Genomic DNA, 26,302 nt, shown 5'->3' on the forward strand with positions numbered 1-26,302 from the left:
AACAATTCAACTTTCACAAGGGTGGAGTAATTTGGATTCATGCACCTCTATCTTTGCCTCACATGCTTGGCATTAGGCTCTAGGTCGATGTGATTTTGACACACTGTAGGATTAATCCCCTTCATATCTTTGTAGGACCATGCAAACATGTCCAAGTTCTCTTTCAAAAGGTCATGCAGGACTGACAACTCTTCTTTTGGAAGACTGATAGCCACCTTCAAATGACATTCAATACCTTCAACATCCATGAAAGTTAATTGCTTTTCACCTTCCACTTCATGAATGAAGGTCCCACAAACTGATTCTGGGTAGAGATCTGTAACTCCTTCAAGGGAGTAGTCTCCTCTTTTGATGCTCCATTGGATCTCTGTTATGCCCTCTACCTCTGCTTCTGCTTCTGCTCCTATCTTTGTCTCTACTTCTGCCTCTGTTTCTATCTTTGTTACTACCATGTAACAAGGAGAGCAATACATCCATGCTTCTATCTCACTATCAGAGGTGACTTCAGAAGTCATTTTGGGTTCATGCAGAAGGTATTCATCCATAGACAAAGACTTTGCTTCTTGCAAGAGTTGGCTTACAGTGCCCACTGTTAGTAGGGACTATGCCTCTGTTTTCTTGGGAAAGATTTGTTTGATGGCTTCTTCATCTCTTGATGTGCCATGTGTTACTTCATTGGCAGAGTTTGTTATGACTTCAATGGAAGTGGATCCATTACCTTTTTGATATGCGTACAACTTCAACACCATTTTCTTGGGTCCTTTGCCTAAGGTTAGGGTTCCTTTGAACCAATCCATCTGTGCCCTTGCTTCAAAAAGCTAAGGTATTCCTAGTAGAGTAGAGGGTATGAGGTCCCATAAGAATTTTATTTGACCACCAGATAGGTCAGCCAATAGTCTCTTCTTGCTAGGGTTGTCTTTACATATGGGAGAATGCCTAAAGGTGGCTTGATTCTACTTTAGTCTACCAATCGGATAAGCCACTATGTAGGCTGCATAACTTGCAAGCCTAGATCCTTCATTGTCACATCTGTCATTATGTTTACTGGTGAGCCTCTATCAATCAATGCATCTATAATAAAGCATCCTTCAATCCACATGCTAATCTTTGGGGTACCAAGGTCCAAGAAGGCATTAGCCACATCCACCTCTTTCATAGGCTCTAGGGCTTTGTTGGACTTGGTTGCTGTGGAAAGAGCAATATTTAGGCCTCTTCTTCTTGTCAATATGCTTTTGAATTTCTTTCAGCAACTAGGAGACAACATCAATAACAACATTGTCAGAATGTTAGGTTTGGTTTGAAGGTATCTAGGTCTTTGACCAAGTCATATTCTTTGATAGGATCCACTAGCTTCTCTAATCGGCTAGGAAATGGGTCAACAACCACTTTTATCTTCCCTCCTTCCTCAAGAGAGAAAACCTCTGGTGACCAAGGCATACATTTCATTAATAAGGTCATCATGTACCTATTGTCTACTTTTTTGGTTATCCACGAGAAATCTTCCCCCTACTACCCACAAGTCAATGGCTAGGGTGAAGCAACAAACAAGTTCCTAATCAATTCAGCTTCTTAGAGTGAGATAGTAGACTTATGGTAGCAGTGTGGGCATATCATATAGCCTACAAGACTGCAACTAGAAAAACTCCATTTAAATTGGCATGTAGCATTGATACCATCATATTGGTTGAATTCTTTGTTCCAACTTTAAGAATGGTTGTACACAAGAGATGGAAAGGTTAGAAATCTTGGAGCAACCGCTTGGTGGAGCTAGAGCAATTATTTAAGATATATTACCAACAATATATGCTCTCATATATGAGAAATATTGATAGAAGGCCTAGTTCAAGGGCCTAGTTTAACAAGCATATTAAACAAAGATATTTCCAAAAAGAAAACCTACTGTTGCTTCATTCTATTAAGGGATATACATAGAAATTGAAGTTTAGGAGCCTAGCTACATTTCCATGTGCAATCAATCAATATAATTAGCAATTTGGAACTTGAAACACTTGATAGGGAAGGCATATGTTTTGTCAACAATAGGTGAATCAAAATATATTACCCACTACTAACACACACCCACTGCACAAACCTCCAATGGAGTTGCTACCAATTCCATACGAGTTATCAAAATCACCAAGCTTGAGTGCTAAGATGAAGAGCCAATACTTATTACTTATCTTAGGATCAAGCTAACACCGAATAAATCACAAAAATCTATGCCTTGATTGATGAAGGTGCTAATTGTAATGTCATGACACATGATGATTGGATAAGCGTTTAGTAACCTCCACTAATTTTGGTAACTATGAAGTTGAATCCGTACAGAGTCACTCCTTATGCATTGTTGGAAAAGTTCCAAATAACATTGACCATCAAAAATGAAAGTTTACTTACCCTCTTCTATGTGCTATATCAAGGCAAGCTAACACCATGTTACCAAATAGGACTCTTGGTTGAACTATTAATCTTCTATGTTCTGCTAAAACAACAAGTCAAAGGTCCCTAACTCTGATCCTTCCTATTTTTTAAAAAAATTTCTTGTCCTTTGATTCAAACAAATATATATCTTTATTCTTCATCCCAAAAGGCCCCACCCCAAAGAGATGTAAGGTATTAGATGAAGGGCACCCATCAAAGAAATCCCTACAACCTACCAGGACCTCAAAGATGATAGATATCTTCTTTTTAAAAATATATAATTTGTTTTAAAGGATTTTTTTTCTCCTTTGAAAAATAAATAGATATACTCTTCTAAAATTTATTTTAAAACATTTGGGCTCCTTCAACCTCAATTTCTTTTTAGACTTGTAAAACTAGACCCCTTGAATGAAAAAGTGCCTGATAATAATCAAGAGACTGTATTGATTGTTAGCATGTCCAAAGTATGTATTGAGACCTAAAATTTCATCTAGAGAGGGCAAGGTTATAACTAGTGACTTAAAGGACAAGGTAGGTATATATGGGCTAGAAAAGCCATTGGATATACCAAATATATCTTGGCATTGAGCTCCTTGCAATCGATAAAATTATCCAAGTGGAGGAAATTGTGTCATTATTTGGGGAGGTTTTAGTCCCATCTTATGCATGAATTTGCAAACATTTTATAGAAAGAGGTGTGGACCTAATTGTGATTTCAGCTCATGACATTGAAGTCCCATCTTATGCATGAATTTGCAAACATTTTATAGAAAGAGGTGTGGACCTAATTGTGATTTTAGCTCATGACATTGAAGAATACAAGCCTAAGCTCACAATATCATATTAATCTCTAGACATAATTTTTCTAAATTATTGTATGTTGAATGATGGATGGAATGTAAGTAAAGAGGAGGCATCATGGATATTGATACCCTTACTTATGGAGATACATGTATAGAGGCCTTAATAGTCCATCCCTTAGTCTACGAGATTTGTAGGGAGAAAGGGAGTGTTTCTTAGCACAATGGTGCTGAATAATATGCTATCTTGATATATTTAATTAAGCCAAGAGGACTATTTCATTTCCTTTCTTGACTATGGCAACTTTAGACACGTGTATTGTTGTTTACTTTTATTATTCAAGTTGTTCGGTTTGCATTCAAGGAGGGTTCCAAGCATTGTGACATAGATTCTTATTGGTATTAGGTGTCAATATTGACTTGTCCTTGCTTTATTTGTTATTTTTATTTGTGAGGTAAGGAGTAGGGATTATTTGTGATATGCTATGTGGATCTAATGCCAAGAGTTGACCTAGGAATCGAGTGGGGTTCTTAAGGTGGATGCCTTTCTTGCTTCTCCTTTCTTAACGATGCTCATAAGTTGACCATGAGCATCATTTTAGCTAGCTTGACAGTCTTAAGTGGGCTGTGAGCATCATTTTAGCTAGCTTAATGGTCAATAGATGTTAGCCTTTCTCATGTAAGGTACCTAGTCTAGGTGGGATTTCCTAGCTAGTCCTTTATCATGATAAAGTCTTGTAGTGGATGAGGAGCTAGGTTTCAAGTGTGGCATATGGGCTTAAATCAATTGAGAGTCCCATCACAAGGGGAAAGAAAAAAAGGCTAGAAGATACTTATTATCTTGTGAAGCTTGATAGGTTCTTGAGTTTTGAGACAGTAGGCCCAAGGCTGATGCGATGTTCTCCTTAGGACAAGGCCTAGCCATGGTGTTTTAGAAAGAAATGAAGAAAATGGAAAATCTATATGTCACCTTGCAAGGTTTTGGTAGGTTCTTGGGTTTGAGAGGCCAATGCCAATCTCCTTGGGCATGGTAGAATAAGAAATGGTCAATGAGCCATCCCTACACACACACACACACACACACACACACACACACACACATAGGGAGAGAGAAAAATAAAGGATTATAGTGTTTTATTTTTTGATACTAGTGGGTCCTAAGTGATAAGAAGTTGGCTTGGGATTCCTCCTAGTGTTAATGTATCTTATATGGGGGGTAGGATAATTCCAAGGTGCCTATTCAAATAGCCTAGAATGTCCTCTAGATTGACTAAGGTTTGCTTGTATTCTCATAGGGTGCACTCTCATTTGGGGTCCTAGTTTTGATATTGGACCCATATTTGTGGGGTTGAGTGTTTGATTGATTTTGTCATTTCTAGTTGTATCTTTTCTTGTCAATGTACTTTCACACTTTGTTTTGTTTTGACAAGATTTGATCATGGATTCGCTAGTCTAGTCGCCCTATCCTGCTATCACCAATGAGGGATGGGTTTAAGAGAAAATTTCAAGCCATTTTGTGGGAATGAAATACAATGTTCATGAGAAAACTATTCTTGAGATTATTATTTCTATTATTTCATGCAATGAAAGAATAGAAAGAAATGAAATGATAAATCTTCAATATATATTCCTCTATGTCGAGTTTGCATATTGTGGATCTTTGTATTCTTTAGGTATATCAGAATTTGAATACACTTAGCAACCATGATGATCTTTCCCCATGTCATGAGTTTGTATGCACACACATTCTTACAGTTTGGTGACACCCCTCACTACTCATATGGTTGGGCACCATTCATGGCATGAGCCAAGGTGGGCTTGTACTTAGGAGGTTTCTGGCTTGCAAAGTTCTCAGAGTGATGAAAAGCCTAATGCCGAAGGGATTCCTATGCCATCACACCCTTATCGATCATGTTTGCTTCCTCCAACTTGGGGATCTCCATTGATTCCACTTGTTGCCTCTCAAACTAGAATAAAAGTAGCTGGACAATTCTTCTCCTTGGTTGTTTCGATTGTTGTTCCTTCTATTCCTCCTTTCCATCATCTGATGGTGCCTAAGGTGGATTTTTTGCATTTTAAAAGGATTGGAGTCCCATGATCTAGATTCCTTTATCGAAGATGGCTTACAATATTAATTTTCCCAATCAAAATCATCCAAACCATCAAGTGGTGGTGTTTGAATCATATATTTGGAAAAAGGCTATGGCATGTCTGGTAGAGGAGCAGGGGTGGCCTACATATATGGAAGAAAAGGAAAATTTAACCAAGAGATTTTAGTAGGATAGGATTGATACTTAGAATCTGAACTATTTGCAGAGTTTGAAGCAAGATTATTCCAATGCTTCAAATTGCATTGCCAAATTCATTGACTAGAGTTAGCACTTAGGTTAATAAGCCATCAAACATAATGCTTCATTTTGTGTATGCCTAAGGGTTACAACATGATCTCCATCATGCATTGGATACAAAGGAGCTGACGTCACATGATTTGAATCATGTCATTCAAGAAGCTCTATGGGCAAAGTTAGTGCTTTCTAAACATAAGAAAGGAAAGGGAAAGAAGTCAAGAAAGTTTGATATGACAAAGGTCATAGTTCAAATGATAGTGACTTGAATTCAAAATTGACTTTGAGGGAGATAGTAGTAGTGGTGAGGACTCTAGGTCCAAGAACTCCTTCTTCTTGGACTTCTTGGACCCAAGAAGTCCAAGAAGAAGGACAAGGGCCACAAATCCTTAGAGGGTGCTCAAAAATCTACCATAATGATACTTTGGTGTACCAAGTGCGCCAATTGTGGCCTCAATCAATGATGGTGTGGAATCTATAAAATTTCTACCCACACTGCCAAGGTTTGTTGGTACAATTCACATAGTCCGATGGTGTACGAGGGGAGATGACAAGGCAGGGAGGTAACTCACATGCCAATTAGAGTGCTCTAGGACCATCAATAATGTAGGCATCAGTAGTCACCTATACTTTGCAAGGTTATCCATCATCGGCATGGGCTAAGGAGGTTGCAAATGGGGTCAAGGTGGTCATGCTAGTATTCCTTGCCCTCTTGGAGAGAATTTTTTTTCTACATGCAAGAAGGGAACTAGAGGGTGGATTATCCCCTAATGCCTAGTCCTATGCTACTAAAAAACTTAAAGAATATGATAAAGGCTTCATACATTCTATGAGCAGTGTGGAAATTGAAGAGATTTCAGAGCCAACGGTACATGTGGTGACCTACTCCAATAAAAATCTTAAAGTGGAATCTGACAAACCTACAAGTTCACATTGGGTAGAACATGAAGTGATCCATCATTAGGTGGCAAGATAGTCCACAAGAGAGTTGATAGTGATGCAAGATATAGTCCACAAGAGAGTTGATAGTGATGTAAGATATGCAGTCCATTCTTATTTCATCAGTTGCACAATAGCCACTTGATTAGGGAGATTCAACAATAAAAAATTTGGCAACCCCGCCATTCGAATCTAATCCAATGCAATTCATGGTAGGCTTAGGGTGTCTATCATTCTCAATAACTAATTCTTTGGGTCCTTTGTTAGAATTGGTTCTAGCATTTAAGGATGATATCTTAAGAATGATTGAATTGCACCATCTTGTATAGCCAATGCAAGAGGTTGTGGTTATGACAATAGAGGTGATCTTAGAAGAAATTTAGAAGTTATAGCAAAAGCTTGTTTTCATTAATGATGTCCTCTTAGATAGTGGATCATGAGTCAATATCATTATGGTGGTGACATGAAAAGCTTTTAGGTTGATGGAAAAGGAACTAGTCCCATTTCTAATCTTCATAGCTAATCAATAATGGTTGTGGCCACCACTGGGGATTCTCCTCTCTATTGAGAAAGAAGTGTCTGGTATCTCCTTCTTGATTTCTTTAGTGGTTCTCAACATGGATCATGCAGGAGAAGATTACCGCTTCTTGCTAGGAAGGCCTTGGTTGTTGTAATCTAGGATCAATCATAACTAGGATCAAGATAAATTGACCATCATCCATGGTCATCACAATGTTTTTTTCTCATTGAATAAGATTCCTTCCCCACCAGCAATATTTAGGCCAGTATAGCTGAGATAGTCAATATGGTGGAGAGATTGGATGAGAATGAGGAAGCCACTTTCTTGGCAACTAACACCAATCTAGAACAATTTGTTGGGTGGATATTCTGCAAAAAAATCAATAATATCTTGTTTGCCATTGTTGGCTACTCTCCTTCTAGAGGATGTTCCAAAGATGGAAGAGATGGCATTAGGGTAAGAACTAGTGGAATTATTTGGCCTGGATTCAAGAGAAGATGATATTAAAGCTGTAGAAATTGTGAATTTTGATGTGGAAAAAGTGCTATGGCAAGAGAGGGAGTTTAAGTCTAGTTGCTAGTAGAAGGTGAGAAGAGTCACTAAAGTCTATCTAGGTCCAAATAATATTGGAGTTGATACAGTCTCTCTAGTTGCTAGTAGAAGGTGAGAAGAGTCACTAAAGATGGAGTTGATACAGTCTATCTAGGTCCAAATAATATTGAATTTCTGTGATCAACCGATATCTTTGTGAAAGGAATTGATAGATATCTTTGCTTGGGATTACTATGATATAAAAGGCTTAGATCCTTATTTTTACCAACATTGGATTCCACTTAAACCAACCATAGTTCTGATTATGAATCTGCATATGACAAAGCTAGAAAAACCATTCTAAGCCATGTTCCTTTGCCTTATCTAGATAATGTTTTGAATGAAGTACTTGCCACACTAAATATATTCCATCTTGGATGGTTTTAGTGGATACAATTGGGTTTGACTTACTTAGAATATCAGCCCAAGACAAATTTTATTACGACCCAGAATTGTTTGTTTGCACAGTCATTTGACTTAAACTCAAGAACACTCTAGCATATTTTCACTAAGACATGTAGAAAACCTTTGGGCTGTACCTAACAGATTTTATGAAGGTATTCTTTGATGACTTCAATGTGCTCGAGACTATGTACCTACATCTTCACTATCTACTACAGTTCTATCTTACTCAATATCAGGAGGCTAGCCTCAACCTTAACCTAATGAAGAGTGTGTTCATTGTGCAAAGAGGTATGCTTTTGAAACATGTTATCCTAGGGGATATAATTGTTGTTGACCAATAGAAGCTAACCGAGGTAATGTTGGCAAAACTCCCAAACTCTCCATTGAATATTTTTTAAAGAAAGACAATTTCTCATAACCAAGAAATATAAGAAATACTCAAGAAAATATGAAATAGTCATGATCAATGCAATCATAACTAATGTTCAACTTTCATATGAATGAATTACATTGATGGAAATTGTGGTTGGCCAGTGGGAAATCACCGTTACAATAATGGAGCAAGGTACTCACCCCTTAGCTATGGTGGGAGTTCAAAACAAGGAAGCCTCAAGATAATATTTAATTAATTGGTAAAAAGATAACAAACATTTTTATGTCTTAGCCTTTTATACTCTTTCCTAAACCTTTGCCTCATTACAAGCCTACTCAACCTGATATGAAATTTTACAATAGAATATACAAAAGAACTTTAGATAGATCAATGCTAAGAATGAAGACAATAATCTAAAGAAGGTTCCCTGTCAAGAAAAAATTACAAATAAGTAAAATAAGTGCAGAGACTACTATAATTGTCCAGTAGGATAGTCAAAAGAAAAAATGCTACTACTTAGGATATCCATCGCCAAATCTAGCAAATGATATGCCATGAGAAAATAGACACCATATAGAAGCTTCTCCATCCATAAATATGAATTTTTGACCAAGCTAGGGCAATTTAATTTGTGACAAAAGTTTAATACATCAAGCCATCCTATTAAAAAAATCATTGTTCTTCATATAAGAGCCAAGGAAAGGACTAAAGATATGAGGATGACTACCAAGTGGACTTTTGAAGAGGTAAACCTTGGCATTTAATAAGATATTCTAACAATGCTCAATTTCTCAAAACTTTCTCTTACTTTTTAATGACTTTTTTTTGGCTCATAGATGATGAGACCATATTCATCTATGGGAGGCAATTCTTCCAAAACTTGAATAGCTAGACCCATATACTTCTTTAGTTGGGAAACATAGAACTTATCATAAATGCCCATTGAAGAAGGAAACTCAAGCCTATAGGCAAGCTCTTCAAACCTGTTGAGGATTTGAGGACCATAAAACCGATGAGCTAGCTTGTTATTGCTGCCTTTTAAGGGTTCATACCTAGGCTTAGGTACCTTGAGAAAAGCCCAATCACCTTCTTCAAATTCTAGTGATCTTCTTTTCTAGTCTACATAAGCCTTCATGAAATCTTGAGCTTTGTAAATATTTTCCTTGCATTAACTCATCAAACCTTCCATCTTCTCAAGTTCAATATTAGCTTGTGGATTCACTCTATCTTTGAAAAGAGTGGAAGGTATTTGCAACTTACCTATAGAGTGCTTCAAATGGCAACATGCAAATGCTCATGTGATGAGTGGTATTATAGAAAAATTCATCTAAGTGTAACCATTGGTCCCAAGAAGCTTCAATATCATGGGAAAAGTAACAAAGATGGATTTCTAACCACTTATTGGCATGCTCTATTTGCCCATCCACTTGGGGATGATATGTTATGCTATGAGTCAATTTGGTGCCTATAAAAGAGAATAGACTCTACCAAAATTTTTCCATATATTTAGTATGATGATCAGATACAAACTTTAATGGCATCCGATGAAGTTTGAATGCACTCTTCATGAATTTATTTGTTTGGTAGAAAATTGGATCTTGGTTGGGATGAAATGGGCTGATTTTGTATCTATTCCATCCATGCTTCATTGTAGGTTATCCCATCCTTTGTACCATAATAGTCCATTACGTCTCTTCACCTCTTCTATGTTATTAAAGTGCTCTCATTATAGTGGTTGCATTTTCGTCAAGCAAATACTCTTCTCGTATGTCATGGATCCAATATTTATATAGAGTAGAGATCAAAGAAAGTGAACATGTTCAAATTCTTAGTAAAGCATTCTCCACAACATTATCTTTATTCCCCATGTAAGATATTGCTCTTAACCTTGAAATGGCTGCCATAGATGTACATTGTTTCTTCTTTGGGTCCACTCTAACCTCACTATAGTTGACTATGTGGCGCAAATATTCTAGCTCATCCTCTATAAAAGAACACTTTGATTCCTTTTCAAAGATTTTGTGCTTTCTTAATATGTCAAAGACCTCCTGCTATAACATGCCTTAAATATTCTTCCTTATATTTGCTATATATGAGAATGTCATCAAGGAAAACAAGGACCATTTTGAACAAGAATGGTTGCAAAATGTTATTCATAAGAAAAGTGATTGAAGTGTTTGATAGTCTAAAATGCATCACCAATAATTGATATAATCCCATTTTAGTCCTAAATGTAGTCTTGTATTCATCTCCCTCTTTAATGTAGATTTGATGGTATCCTAAACATAGATCTATCTTGGTGAAAACCATTACATCCTTTAGTTCATCCAAGAGATCATTGATACAAGGAATGTGATATCTATTTTTTATGGTGGAGTTGATTAACTTCCTATAATCAATGCACATACATAATGTCCCATCCTTCATCTTCACTAGTAGCACTAGAGAAGAAGAAGGTGACGAACTTAGGTGGATCAATGCCATCTGCAAAAACTCTTGACTTGTTGTGCTCCTCACACTATGCTTGGTAATAGGGACCAAGTTAATAAGATGATCAACCTTTCTCTTAGGTGGTAATGAAGATGGGGATTGAAATGAGTCTTTGTATTGTTCTAACAACTTGCTCAATGTTAAATTCTTCTTCTTTGAAGTGGCTATGGAATAATATTTGTCATTTTTAGAAATAAGAAGAGTGAATACACAAGACTTAGAATTGATCTCTCTTTAACTACTTCATAGGAATGAGCTCCATTTTGCTTATGATCCACCCTATGCAAAGTAACTTGTTGTCCATCCCAAGAAAATTCCATTTGCATTAAATTCAAACCCATGGTGAACCTTCCAATTTTTTTTCAACCAATCACAACCAAGGACTATATTAATGGATCCCATCTCTAAAGCTACAAGTTAAACTTGAATGGTACATGATAGTGATAACTTGATAGGAATGCATGGACACACTTCATGACTAGCTTCAATTTCTTGATTGGTGACTTATACCTTTAATGGTGCCTCTATATCCTTAGGTAGTAGCATCAACCCATCCAAATATTTTGTATTCACAAAACTGTGTGATGCTACTCGTATCCACAAGAATGTATGCAACTCTATCATTCAAATCCCTTTGATTCAAAGCATTTTTTAAGCTCTATGACTCATCCATGCATCATGAGAGATAGTGCATAGAAGAACCACGCAGATCAAAAGGAAACCCATCCATAGGATCATAAAGGTCCTCATTTGCAACTTTTTCATCTTCATGTGGCTCCTCTAATGTAGACATAGATGTCATTTGAAACAACTCACTCTTATGTGCTTCTTCATTTGATCCATCTTCTATGATCATGCTAATTTTAGCACTCTTTGATTTTCACTTAGCCTTATGGTTAGGGGTCCACTTCTCCCAACACTTGAAACATAAGACTTTGGTGTACATCTCTTTCAGTTTATCATTAGATACATGATTCCCTTGTGTATTATTAGCTGTAGATTTTTATTTTGGTATTAGAACTGAAAATCATTCCTTGCTTTGCACCATAAACTATAAGAAATGTTGGAACTTTGATATAAGAGTTTTGGAACCTTCCTTCTTGTCTAAATAGCTTTCTTTGCTGGCTAAATTGCTATCCCAACCTTGAAGACTAATATATCTTTCAACTAGTTGAATTGCTTCATATATATTCTTGGGTTGCATGGCACTGACCTCCAAAGAAAGATGTAAATCAATAGTGCATTGACTTCTTGTTTGACATTAGCAAAGTACTCTATAGGCTTTGGTAGTTGCTTCATTCTCTTCAATTCCATTAGCCTTTTTCCATGATTGATTGCATCCTCCTCACTAGAACAATGTTTTATTTGTCTTTCATCCCAGCCTCATTCAGGAAGATGTCACTACCCCTCATTTCCTTAGAATGTGTTGTTGTTGGGGTTGTAAACCAATATCGTAAACTAGAGCCTACTTCAAATCTCCAAAAGTAGCATAGGTGGCACATGAGCTGATAGTTCCAACTGCACAAAGATTCAAGCCAGATCTCCTATTGGTGTTTGTTGGATATGACAATCATGTTCTAGAGACTCCCTTCAAGTTTGCAATATACAACAAGGACATACTACCGTTTGCCTGCTAACTGAGAGCGGAATTTTGGTGCTGAGAAGTGCTTAAAAATAGCTAAAAATTACAAATATCAAGGGAAAAATATTCAATGTCGAAGGCGGCGGCTCGATCTAGGACAATTTTAAGCATCAAAGTGCTCTAAGGACGCCCGTACAACACTTCCCAAATTTTAGTAAATTTTTTGTGCGCCAGTACGAGTCATAGAAATTGGCAACCAGTGCGGGACCTCAAGACGAGCTCATAGAAATTTTGGGACTGTAAAACGGACGCCGGAAACTAGAGTTAGGCTAAAAATTGGCCGGTCAAGGGAGAAATGAAAGGGTGCCGCCCTTTGGGCCCCAAATTCAACGCGAACGGGGGGGGGGAGCAAGGCGACGTGGAGAGGTGGAGAGCCTTAGGGCACTGAAATACACCCATACCATCTAAAGCCAGGGCTGAAATCCCTATTCTCTCCACTCCGTATCGCCTCCTCTCGCACGCAGAATGGTGGACTGTAGAGAGAGAGAGAGAGAAAATCAGTATTGTTGAGAATCAGCAATCACACTCAAACAGCCTCTTTGTATGGAGTCTCAGGGTCAAGGATATGCAGGCTAACTTATCCCATATGCACAATGGTGCCTACTGCAATTTCCTACTTTCCTATAAAGCATTGTACTTGCTTCCTTTCTTAATGCAATGATAGTACTCTTTTCATTTCAGTAAAGTGTCAATGTCATTGTCCACATACACAAGATTGTGTTTATGAGTCCAAGTCTCAATCATGGAACCTAATTCACTTGTGTAACAAACAGTGTCCTTTCCATCATGAGTCTACACTTCTTTTTCCATCCTCCATAGCTTCCGTTTTTGCCATGCTCTAGATCCCGCATTTCTCACATGGTATCAGAGCCCAGTTGGGCATGGAATTGCTTGTCTAGCCTCTCTTGATTCCTTTCAACCTCAGTCTAGCTCAATGTCAGCTCATGACTTCATCTCCCAACTCTACTCTCACTGAAGCTTCCATGGCAGCCATAGCCAGCAACACCCTGTCAGATTGAGCTGCTTATATCTCACTCCATAGGTCAAATCTCTTGGAGCTTCCTTCTGGAAAAGTATTCCCCAACTCACAAAGCTTCCCTGTATCACATCAATCCAGGACATTGGACCATCTGGAGCTCAGCATTGTGAAAATCCTCAATCTCTGCTCTGTGTCTGCCATAGCCAGTCAAATAAAAACCCGCAAAAGACGGTAATATACTTTTCATAAAGAAAAATGGTGTTTTTATGCAATTTGCTTCATGGAAATTTGTTCCTATGGGCTGATATTTAAATACAATGATGTTTGTGATGGTTACTATCAGTTTATCATTAAAAAATTAGAAATTCATTTGTTGTATGGCTGGAAATAGTGAAATAAAACACGAAAATACACGAAATATGGGAAAATTGGGGGTTTTTTAGATATAAATAGCAAAATATAACAAGACACACCAACTAAATTTGTGTTTTTACTGCAAATGAACCTAATGGCCACAGCCCACAACTCATTTTGAATTTACAATTATTTAATATTGCAAAAAATACAAGAAAAATAGGAAAAATGAAAAAAAATAAGGGAAAAATGGATTTTGAGTGCCGAAAATTAAGGAAAAATAAGAACCATGTTTGTGGATGTATGGGGGGTCTGAAGTATGAGGTTTAGCCTCAGTTCAGCCCTACCTTTATGTTTTAGTGAGTTTTTATGGCTTTTCATACAATAAAAAACATGGAAAGGAACCCTAAACCTATGCACCATGCACAACCTAAACGGGTGAGGGGGTAGAGTGTATAAAAAGTGTTTAAATGTTGAATGAAATGATGAAAAGCTTGCTGGTTTTTTTAATGCATACCATTTAGGTTGATCAATAATTAAGAATTAAGAACCTAGTAGCACGAGGGTTTCTCGGTGCTAGGTTCATGCAACGCCGCATACGAGCGATAGTCGAAATCATTAAAAGAAATGTTTTCCACATGTGCACCAATGCTGATTTTCTTAATTGCTTGAGCACATGGACATTCACAATTTGCATGAATCATAAAGAAATTTAAAAGGTATCAGACAATACCTCCTGGATGCATGGCAATTGCTTTTTAGAGGAACATGACCAACGTTAAGTGAGACAGGTTATCCAAGCTGTAGGCTAGGCATTGGGTATAAGGGGAAAGAAAGTGAGGTATGGTACATTCTTGGATACGATCAATTGGTACCTTGAGTGGAAATGTGTGCGATGTTGTGTTATATATGTTTAGCGACGCATCGAGGGGCCAATCTCCAAGGTGTAGGAGAGTCGCAGTGAGGTAGCGGTAGTCAGTCGTGGGAGGACCTCCTATGTTTGTGCTTCCGCTATTTGCCAATGTGCTGGGACTCCCTCTGAGGAGTGTTAATTGGGTTAGAGTTGGACTACGAGACGTGATACAAATGCAAGATTTTTAGGAAGATGATGTATGTGTCATCCAGGCTCCTGGCCGTGAGGCCATGGGGTTGTTGAGCACATGATAGAGGTCCGGCTAGTGCATGAGCCAGTGCCGGCCCGTTTTAGGTCCCATCACAAACATTAGAGAGCTAGCCTCTAAGCTCTATGGAGGCCGTTGTTTCTTCTTTTTGGAGGGAGGCTATAGTCTTAAGTCACTTTCTAATTCAATATCAAAATTCTTTCATGCTTTTCTGGGTGAGCATGGCCTATAGTCTTAACCTATAGTCAGTTGCCCTTCTCAATAACTATACATCATACTCTTTGCCAAAGACAATCTATTGCCTCATACCTCTAGCAAGTCTTTAATTGCCTCTCCCATTGCAATGTCAACTACTCTTGTACTTCCCTCATCTTTGTCTATGTCAACTATGGGAATGCCTCCCATCACCTCTATCTCTACCAAAAGATATAGTGTGATTGTATCTCGCCTAATAACTATACATTTGGAGCCCCAAGAAAACACTAAGAAAAATAGGGAATCTGTTGCAAGAAAAGCTATATTGTCACAACAAGCATGTTCTTCATATTTTAATCAACCACAAGAAGAAAAAAACAACACCAATTTTCACAAATCCTCATGCAACATCATGTAACACTATATTAGAAAATTTGGGAATTTCCATGCACTTTGGGAACCCCAATATCTTTCTTATTTGACCACATGGTCAAATTTTGTTGTCTTGCTTAAAGGTGGAGTCTACCCTAAATATTATATAAGCTACCTTCGCAAATTCTACTTTTAAATATGGATCAAGATTTAGCCACGTGGTCAAATATTTATCACTTATTTGAAAATAAGACTTGAAAATTTCCCAAATTCTCTGATATGGTGTTATATAGCGATTCTCCCACAGATTTATCACAATAAATCTTTAGCACATTCTTCATATTCTTCATAGAAACCATAAAAGAACTACATTGATACAAAAGAAATATCAACTTTGAATGGAATTCATCACATAGGATTCATCTTTCATCATCTTCATAGTCTCTCTCATGTACATACAATGTTTCTCATAGAAAATTGACTCTCTCCTGCACTCTATCTCTCTTACATATGCTGATCTCTCTCAATAGTACATTGGAATTATAATGAGTAATATTCAATATTCCTCTATTGGTCGTAGATGCCTCTCCCAAGAGGTATGCCTGATATGAAGAGTCACCAGAGCCACTACAGTGTGTCCCTTGAGAGCTCACTATTGTTACTATCACTATAATCTTCACTTCAAGTCTTATTCAGCTAATTCTTTTTCTTCTTCGAGCTATTTTGAGCTTGTATTATTCCTCCTCCAAGATTACAAAACAATCCGCACGTTAAATATTCATCCATCAGTACATATATAGAAGCAAATAGAGGCTTATAGAACAAAGACAGAGGCTCAATAGAACACTATAGAGGATCATAAAAACCATACAACTCCAAACAAAATCACTTCAAACCATTCAAAATCATTCAACATTCTATCGATCATTCCTAATAAAAAGACATATTCACAATCCCAACCTCACAAGTAGAAAGAAAATAGATCACAACAAAGGCAAAATAGATCCTATCAGAACCAAATAAACACATTACAAAACCATTACAACATCATATCTCAACCAAAAACCATCATGATCTTCTCAAACATACTCAACCCATCCCAACACATTCCAAAAAACTTCAAAATCAACAAAAATCAATCAATAAACCCTCAAAATCAACCATTCAACTCACGAAAATAACATAAATCAACCCAAAAAACAAGCCATTTCAACCCTCAGCATATCCCCACATTTAATCAAGGAGCATCCTCATCCATGACCTTTAAATAAGGAAAAATAATAAGCCCAAAAACTAGCTCAAAAAGTGATTTCTCGAACATTGATCAATTAGCATCCACAAACCAACCTCAATCCCATCAATCTTCAAAATAACCTAGATCTAGTAAACAAATTGACGAAAGAAAAACACCTTAGAGCATAAACCAATTCTTAATTTTCAAAAGAAATTAGTAAATGATATAAAAGGCTCTTCCACTCCTTTGCAAGTCTTCAAAACTTGATTCATATCCATAAATCAAACTCTTCAAATCCATCTCACTTGCTTGAACCATAGCTTCAAATATACACAAACCAAACACACTAACACACTAACACACATATAACACAAACAAATATGAATGACACCTGAACAAAAGAGAATGAAAAAGAGAGATCTCATTAAAAGATAAATCCACCAAGTCACACATCCATAAAGAAATCATAAATGAAGATGTTCTCTTTTAAAGGCCTGATGATATCAAAACCTATCCATAGAAAGAGTTTCATCTACAAATATCTTGGGAGGATTTTGAAAGAATTGCAAACAACACATCCTCTCCACAAGGACAAGATATCTACTCGAAAGACAAAGGGCATGAAAGTACAAGATATCTAATTGATGGGGATCAATATCCACATTTGGATTCAAACACAACTTTGGAACTTACTTCTCATAATTATGAGAGTTTCAATGTATTTACACTAGGTACCAAGTAAAAGGAGCTATCAATCTAACTAAACGATTAGTAGATTGATGATAGATTTGGGAAAATTGCAAATAATTCTGATAAGCTTGGATAGGAGTATGCAAATCTCCTAGAATTACATGCTAATTAATATGAGGCCCTGTCAATGAATTAGTCTAGCGCCACCCTCTTTGTCTTTGTATCTATAGATCAAAACCAGAATGACTACTAATCAATTAAGGGGGGCTAGGAATAAAAGAGGTAGATGGAGGAGGTGGAACAAGGACCAAGGGATGAAGTGATGGATAGGCAAAATCATAAAAGGAAGAAAGAGCTAAGGATGGGGATTTGGATAATTTTCCTAAATCAGATAAGAAAGGGATTAGAAAATAGGTTGGAAAAGTGGAAAGGAGTGTAATAGATAGTATAGAAAACGAGGAGTAGGAGAGAAAACATGGTCCACAATAAATGTCCACAATAAATGGACAATGAGTAAAAATAGGAATTTGAGGATCACCTTGGGGTTGAAAAAGAAGAGGGAAAATGACATGAGGAGTTGTTTTGAGTATGGATAGATAAGAATCCAATCTATGGGACATCTATTGATCATAAGTAGGGGAAGGCAGTGGCGGACCTAGAACAAAGCAGCGATTATAAGCTGCAAAGAAGGAGGTATCAAAAGGAAATTGATTGGAAATATGGGCTAAAAGATCCTCCCTCAGTTGGTTAGTAGTTTGTAATTAGGCATGAGCTTTCAACTATCTCTAATTCCTAATTTAGTACTATAGAATCAATCATGGAATGCCAAGACACCTCAAGATTGACATCCACTTTAGAAGGATAGGATTGAAAAATCTCATCCATCTGCAACTCCAAGTGTCTAACATAGAGAACAACTTGCCACATCATATCCCCCACATACCAAGACATGTCCTCATCATCAAGAATTAGAAGATCACCTCTAAGGTACATATAATAAAATCAACATTGTGTTTGGTATGACTAAATCCAAAAAAACCATTCTTGCAAATTTTGCTAAAAGATTTGAAGACCAAGCACCACCTCATCCATCCTCTAGAGGAGAAAAATCCATACTAGATAGCTTCATGTAAAAAGCTAGCTTATGTTGGATAATAATGTACAAAGAAAGAATGATATGGTGAAATATATTCCAAAAATTACTCAAAATAAGACCATAGAAGATCCATTCTAGACTAAAGTCTTTCCACTTTAGCTTGGAACAACAAACATAAAGTAGCTTGACATTGAAGAGCAGCCAAGTCCATGGTTGACAAAGATGGTATTGATGGTACACTAGGACTTGAAGGAATGGATCATAGTTGAGTCAACTATTCATTTAATTCCTCAATCTTGGTGTTCTAATTCTCAATGGTACAATTGGCTAATTGTAATTCCACTATTTGGGCAACAATTAAAGCTTTGAGCTCTTAGGTTTCTTGAAAAAGATGGTCCTTATTCTCAGTGGTAGTAGCTACTTGAGCCTTTTCTTTAGTCGATTAAGCTTGCAAAGTGGAGATTTTTGCTTTTTGGGATTCTATCAATTTAGTCTATGACTCCAGCTGCTTGAAAAGGTAAAAAAGAACTTCCTTAGATGAGACAAGCTTAGTGGTAACTTTATGCAACTCCTCCTTGGAGTGTTGTATCTCTTCGTGAAAAGAAGAACATAGCTATTGAACACAAGTTGTAATTGAGATGTCTATAGAACTCTGAATATCCTTACAGAGAAAAGGTATAGTGTCTCCTAAAACTAGGCAATATAGAGAAGGAATTGGGATGTTCAAACTACAATCTCTGTGTGCCCTGAATAAATTTGGAGTTGTGAGGCATGGAGGAAGGGTACTACTCGATATAGAAAGGATTGGCATTGGAGGAACAAATGCAAGAATTTTTTCTGCTACTTGCTTTAAGCACTTCCTCTGAACAACCACAAGAGGAGGGGAGTCATAATCTTTAGGAATAGGCTCAGAATCCTCAACACAAGGAGGGGGAACCACCTGAGGGTTATCAAGAGGTGGTGGAATTTCTTTGGTAGGGAGCCTTAGCTCATTGTTGTTCTTCTTCCATTATTCTTCCATCATACTAACTGAAAGAGACTTACACACATAGGTATGACTAACCAAGGCTAACTGTGGTTAAGTCACTGACTACACCAACTTATTGAATGCCACACACGTGTACAACTGTATTGGTCTGACACATAACGATAGATTGACTGAAGAGTAATGTGAGCTTGATATTCTAACAAAAGGAGTATGCAAATTTATTTCAGATGCCTACAACCCTTTTCCATAAGAGATAAGTGGAGCACCCACTCAATCTAGAGCCCCATTCTAAGCTAGTGAATAAGCCATCTTATAGACTCTCCAAGTGTGAATGCGAAGAAGTTTCAAACAAAGTCAAAGAGTTACTTCAAATGGGGTTTATTGAACCAAGTTTCTCACCTTATGCATCTCTAGTCCTGCTAGTCAAGAAGAAAGATGGCTCTTTCCGCATGTGCATTGGCTATAAGGACTTGAATAAGATCATAGTCAAGAACCAGTATCCTATCCCACAAATTGATCACTTGTTGGATGATTTGAAAGGCACATGGTATTTTACTAAGATTGATCTGCACTCAGGATATCATTAGATATGTATGCAGGAGAGTAATGAGGTCAAAACAACTTTTAGAACTAAATCATGGGCTTTATCATTTTCTAGTGATGCCTTTTGAATTAACTAATATTCTTGCCACATTCTAGAGCCTTATGAATAAAATCTCACACCCCTTCCTTTCCAAGTTTGTGCTCGTATTCTTTGATGACATTATCATTTACAACAAATCACAAGAGGCGCACTTGAAACATGTTAGAAGGGTGTTTGATGTCTTAAGAGAGCATAGGATATTTGCTAAGGAAAGTAAGTGCATCTTCATGTAGACATTAGTGGGATACTTGGGGCACATTGTTAGTAAAAATGGCATATAGGCTGACCCCAAAAAGGTGTAATGTCTTAAGGATTGGCCCATACCATCTAGCACTACCTCATTACATGGTTTCCTTGGTCTCTCTTCATTTTATAGATGTTTTATTAAGCATTATGCTACCATTGTAGCCCCTTTGATAGTTTGATTAAAGAAGAAATCATTCTTTTGGGATACTATTACTAATCCCAGTTTTAAGTAGTTGAAGAAAACACTTACTTTAGCCCCCATCCTTGTATACCATGATTTCTCAAAAGATTTACCATTCAATATGATGCTAGTGGTTGAGGTATTGGTGCTATCTTGTTACAAGAGCATGGTGTGATTGCTATGTTTATGACTAAGAGATATTAGTCCTTCTTCATGCTATTAAGAAATGGTACCATTATCTATATGGCAGCCCATTTAGATTGAAGAGTGACCATCAAGTTCTCTAATACTTCTTGACTTAGTCTACTTTGACTCCTAAGTAGAGGAAACGGATGGCAACTTTGCCAAATTATGATTTTGATATCTCTCACAATAGGGGCAAAGACAATGTAGTGGCAGATTTACTATTATGGATGTGGGCATGCAAAGTGTCTTCCATATCAAAGTTGCATAGTGATTGGATTGAGGAGCTTCAAGAGGCCTATTTGCTGTGAGTCTAAGAACTTCAACCACAAATTTCAAAAAATTACAACATGGGATAATGGATGAAAACTCCCAATATCAACTAAAAAATGGCCTCACATGATCATGTCTTGGAAATATTGCCATTCCCTACACTTCTCCCTTTACACGAAAGATCGTGGAAGAGATGCATTCTTGCTCCATGGCTAGTCATTTGGGTGTTTTCAAAATATATGATAGGATTGCAAAGAGCTTTCACTGAAATGGCCTATGGAGGGATGTTAAGGATTTTATGGCTAGTTTTGTTCCATGCCAATAGAATAAGTACATCATGCTTAGACTTGCTGGTCTCTTGTAGCCCCTCCTATTTCTAAAGGAAAATGGACACATATCACTATGGGCTTCATTACTAGACTCTGCCCATCACCAAGAAAAGATGGAATGGTATATGTGGTAGTCGACTACCTCACTAAGATTGCCCACTTTATTCCAACTAAAACTCAGTATACCACATCCTAGGTGGCCATTTAATTTATAGAGAATGTGTATAAATTGCATGGATTACCGCACATCATAATGCATGATAGGGATGCCAAGTTTATGAGCAAATTTTGGCAAATGGTTTTCACATCTATGAATACCGATCTTGCTCCATCCATGACATATCATCCAAAAAGTGATGGTTAGTAGGACAAAAGGGTAAATAAATGGCTTGAGACCTACCTAAGGTACTTTTTCTATGATGTACAACACAATTGGGATATATGGCACCACTAGGCTGAACTTACATATAACAACTCCACCCACTCTAGCATTCAGGTTTCTCCTTTTGAGGCACTAGGTTCCCTTCCCTACAATCCTATTCAATAATGAGATCAACCCAAAATTAAAGAGAAGTTAGAGCATATGCATGCCCTACATCAATAAGGCAAAGTGAATCTTCAAAAGGCACAAGATCACATGAAGTTTTATGCTAATGAGAAAAGAAGACACTTGGAATTCCAAGAGGGAGAGTTGGTTCTATTGAAAGTGCCTAATTTCCTTACTCCACTCTCAAGGAGGGTAGCGTAACAAGTTGGCCCATTATTTATATCGTCCCTATGAGATCCTAAAGAAATTTGGTGACTTGGCTTACTAGTTAGAGCTTTCCCCCACCACCAAGATTCACAATGTGTTTCATGTCATTCAGTTGAAGCCCTTCATTGGCACCTTAGTGGACTACGTGAAAGAGCTACCTCCCATAGATGCAGAATGCATCATTTAGTATATCCCTAAGGCAATAATTGGGCACCAATATAAACAATTGAGATCTCTATCTATTAAGAAATAGCTTATTAAATGGCAAGGCCTACCCTTAGAAGAAGCTTCTTGGTGCCCAACCACTATCATGGAAGAGTTTCCTCACCTCTGAGAGGTCCAACGGTTTAGAGGGATATGCCTCGTTTTTACCCCACACTCCTATAGATTGCACATTGTTTTAGAATAATTTTTTACATGCATTAATTATAGCCATGCATTTTATACATGCAATAAATGTACTTGCTATAAGATGTGTTTTGATATGCAGCATGTCCCATTTGCAGTAGGCCATCAAAATTTATGACAAATTTACCTTAGCAGACATGTGGTGGATAACATGTTATCCATAGTCTTCATGCCCTCAGTTAAAGTGCATTGGTGGTAGCGTTCCTTTCAACCATACCCACGGCATATGCATATCAGTTATACCTTACCCAATGTCCCAATTCTACTTGGATACATATCCCTACCCTATCCAAACTTCTAATCGTAATGTTGATCAAAGTAGTACTTTGCAACCCCACCACTAGCCACTCTAACAAGTCCCTCCAATTATCTTTTGTTTTTTAGGGTAAAAATTTTCAAGGTTGAGATGGAATATAATGAGCAAGGTGCAAAGGAACTAGGGGTTAGATACCTAGTCAAACTAACTAGGGTATAATAGGTGTAAAAGACCTAGTTCAAGGCATCCACATAGACCTAGTTTAGGCATCTGCGTATAATCAAGAATTGACTCTTCACCTTCTCCTTTAGGTTTGATGGCTTCATTCCTCTTTCTCTCTCCTTTTCTAGTCTTTCTCTCTCTTTATTTTCTTTTATTTCTCCCTCTTCTACTCATTCTCCCCTCTCCTCTTAACCTCATTCATTACAAGTGGTATCTAGGCATTAGGCTTTGGTCCTTTCTCCCTTTCCTTTTTCTCAATCTAGATTTCTTTTCAAATCTAAAAAACCTAGTCACTCAAGCAACATGTACATGTATAGCAAGGAGGACTATAATTAGTGGTAGCTTTCTTGAAGGTAAGAAAGAGCTATGGCTAGAGCTTTCGACACATTTGGAGATAATGTGGTTAATTTAGTGAGTCATCGATATTTCCTATATAACTTTTAGGGGTTTCAAGACAAAGTTGGAGACTTAGGAGTTAGAGAAGGTTAAAACTCCATTTACTTTTTACTCTTGACCTTCTCTCTCTTCCTTTGTAAGCTACCATGACTATCATGAGTGAGAAATCCCAAGATCTTGTTCCCCCCTCCTCCAGGATATTAGCCACCACCACCACCATTTGAACTTGATCCTAGTAGACTAGTATCTTGGTGATGAGGATTTTTATCATGTTTTGGCCTTTCTTCCCTAACATTTGAGTTCCCCCTTCCTATAAACCCTAGCTCATTTCTGTACCTTATTTGTTCAGCCACCATTAAAGTTCAATCCAAGCTCTCAAATTACCCCATAACCTCTAAAATCTTAGTCCTTGAGAAGAGCTTCTTCAGCCATTCTTAGCAACATTAACTTGGATTGAAGACATGCATCTCAACATACAAAGGTTTTTCATGGGCAACCATGAATGATCCACTTGAAGCTCTCAACTCTTGAAGAGTAAGCTCAAGAGACCCCACCATCAAAGCAAGCATCAAACTCTTGAAGATTTTACCCATTGAAGATGTTTTTCTTCCTTAGGTTGAATTAATGGAGGATTGGGCCCATTGCTAGATCATGCTTAATTCATCTACTTTAAGCACTAAAGAAGTTTGTTAATTAAATCTTAATCTCTCAATTTAATCCAATTTCTAAGCTAAATCCTCTTGTTTAAAGATTTAAGAGTGCATATTGCCTTGTAAGTAGATTCCTTCATTGAATGCATGTTGCTACATTGAATCAATAGCTTTGCTTGCTAAGGTCAACTAGCATGTTACTTAAGTGTTAAGGTCAACTAGCATGAGATGCATGTGGAAAAATAAAAATTGGACCTTTTCATAAAATTCATGAATTTGACAAGAACTTGGATGGAGGGCTTACCTTGGAAGTCCAATGACTCGTTGACTGCCACTTACCCTTTTACAATGGCTTTGTCTAGAGATGTTTTTTGCCAAAGATAAGATTAAAAAATATAGAAAGTCAGCCAAACCTACTAATAAACCCTGTTGGATGGAAGCTAGCGAATCCATACAAATTTGAATACGGAGGAACTCATTAGCAGCAAAGTGAGGAGGAGGACTACGAGGAAGAGGAATGCCATAAGCTGAAAAAGTCTAAGAGAAAGAACAAGGCCCGAAAGCCTTTAGAGGGTACTTGAAAACTTATTCTCGAAACTCTTTGGTGTGCCAAGTATAGTAATCCGGTTCACTCATCTACACTAAATGATGTCACAATCAATGGTGGTGAGGCATCTGCCACACATCTACTCATAACACAACGATGTTTGTTGGTACAATACCCGTAGTCAAATGGGTAATACAAGGTCCTAGCTGGTGCCTAAAGAGTGTAGCCAACCAGCTGGAGTCTCCCCCTCTATTGCCATCGTGACCCTAGATGTCTCCTATATACAACAGTATTATTTGTCCCCCACATAGGCCATGGCGGGGAAGGATGAAATTGGGGAGGCCGAGGAGGATATTATTGCCCCCTGAATAAACAATGTTTTCTCTATATGCAAGAAGGCCATTGGATATTAGAATGTCTCAAGACCCAATAATACGATACTAGTCTCAAAACCCACTGTAGCAAAAGGGACCCACAGCAATATGATGCTAGTCTCTAGACACATATCAATACGACATTAATCTCCATACACACAGCAGTGAAAGGGACCATAATAACATCAATAGCACAATAGAGATTGCAACTACACATCCAAGATAGGAAGAAACTACCAAAGTATTGATTGTGATGCCACACCCACCACCTGACTCCTAATTCCCCCAAACCCATGAGGAAAGAAGGGAACCATCCTACTCAGCAAGCCAAGGATTTTACCTCTGCATAGATGGTTCCAAAGGAATCTGATATCTAGATTTCATGGGATTCTGTTTCCATTACAATCACACTAGGAGATTTATTGAGTTTTGTGCCCACATTTAAGGACCACCTATTGAAGATATTCCAGCCAGATCGGCCCATTTTATTGGAGCCCAAAGTAGAAGCACTAACTTCATTTGCATAAGAAGAAGTTTGAAAGGTGCAATAGGAGCCTATCCCTTCAAGACCATTGTCTGAGACCCTATCATTCTATTAATCTCTCTTAGATTCTAGAATCAAGTCGTCAACAATGTCCTATTAGATGGTGGACCCAAATTCAACATCATTACGGTGACCAATTGTAGAGATTTTAGGCTGATGAACTGGACGACAACACCATTTCTAGTCTGCATGGAAAATCAACAATAAGTGCCACTACTTGGTATCATCTGCTCTATTTTAATTGAGGTTTCTAGTGTGCCATTTCTAAATTCTCTGGTAGTTCTCAACATGGAGCATGTAGGTGAAGATTACTGCTTCTTGCTTGGATGACCCTAGTCTTGTGGCAATCATGATCACAATTGGGATTGTAACTGGCTGACTATACGTCGTCAAGGTCACAATAAAATCTAAATCTTTTTTAGCAAGATTCTACCTCTATTAGTAGCATGGAAACTAGTGGTTGTAGAGATCATTAATATGGTGGATGACCAGTATGATGATCAGGAAGCGACATTCCTAATGGCTACTGTCCATTGAAGCCCAAAGACTCCATAAAGGAATCTTGATAAAAATTATCCACTAACTTAGGTACAGCCCTGTATAGTGACTAAGAGAGTCAACTCAAAGTCCAAGTAGAGGTTTACAAATACATAGTGACTAAGCAATGACAACTCTTTAGAGAAGTAGCACTACTAGCTTGTACACCACAAATATAGGATCAAAGGAGCTTAAAGCACATTT

This window comes from Lygodium microphyllum, chromosome 3, assembly GCF_053477565.2.
Source record: "Lygodium microphyllum isolate KBCC chromosome 3, Lygodium_microphyllum_v1.1.10, whole genome shotgun sequence".
Taxonomy (NCBI): Eukaryota; Viridiplantae; Streptophyta; class Polypodiopsida; order Schizaeales; family Lygodiaceae; genus Lygodium; species Lygodium microphyllum.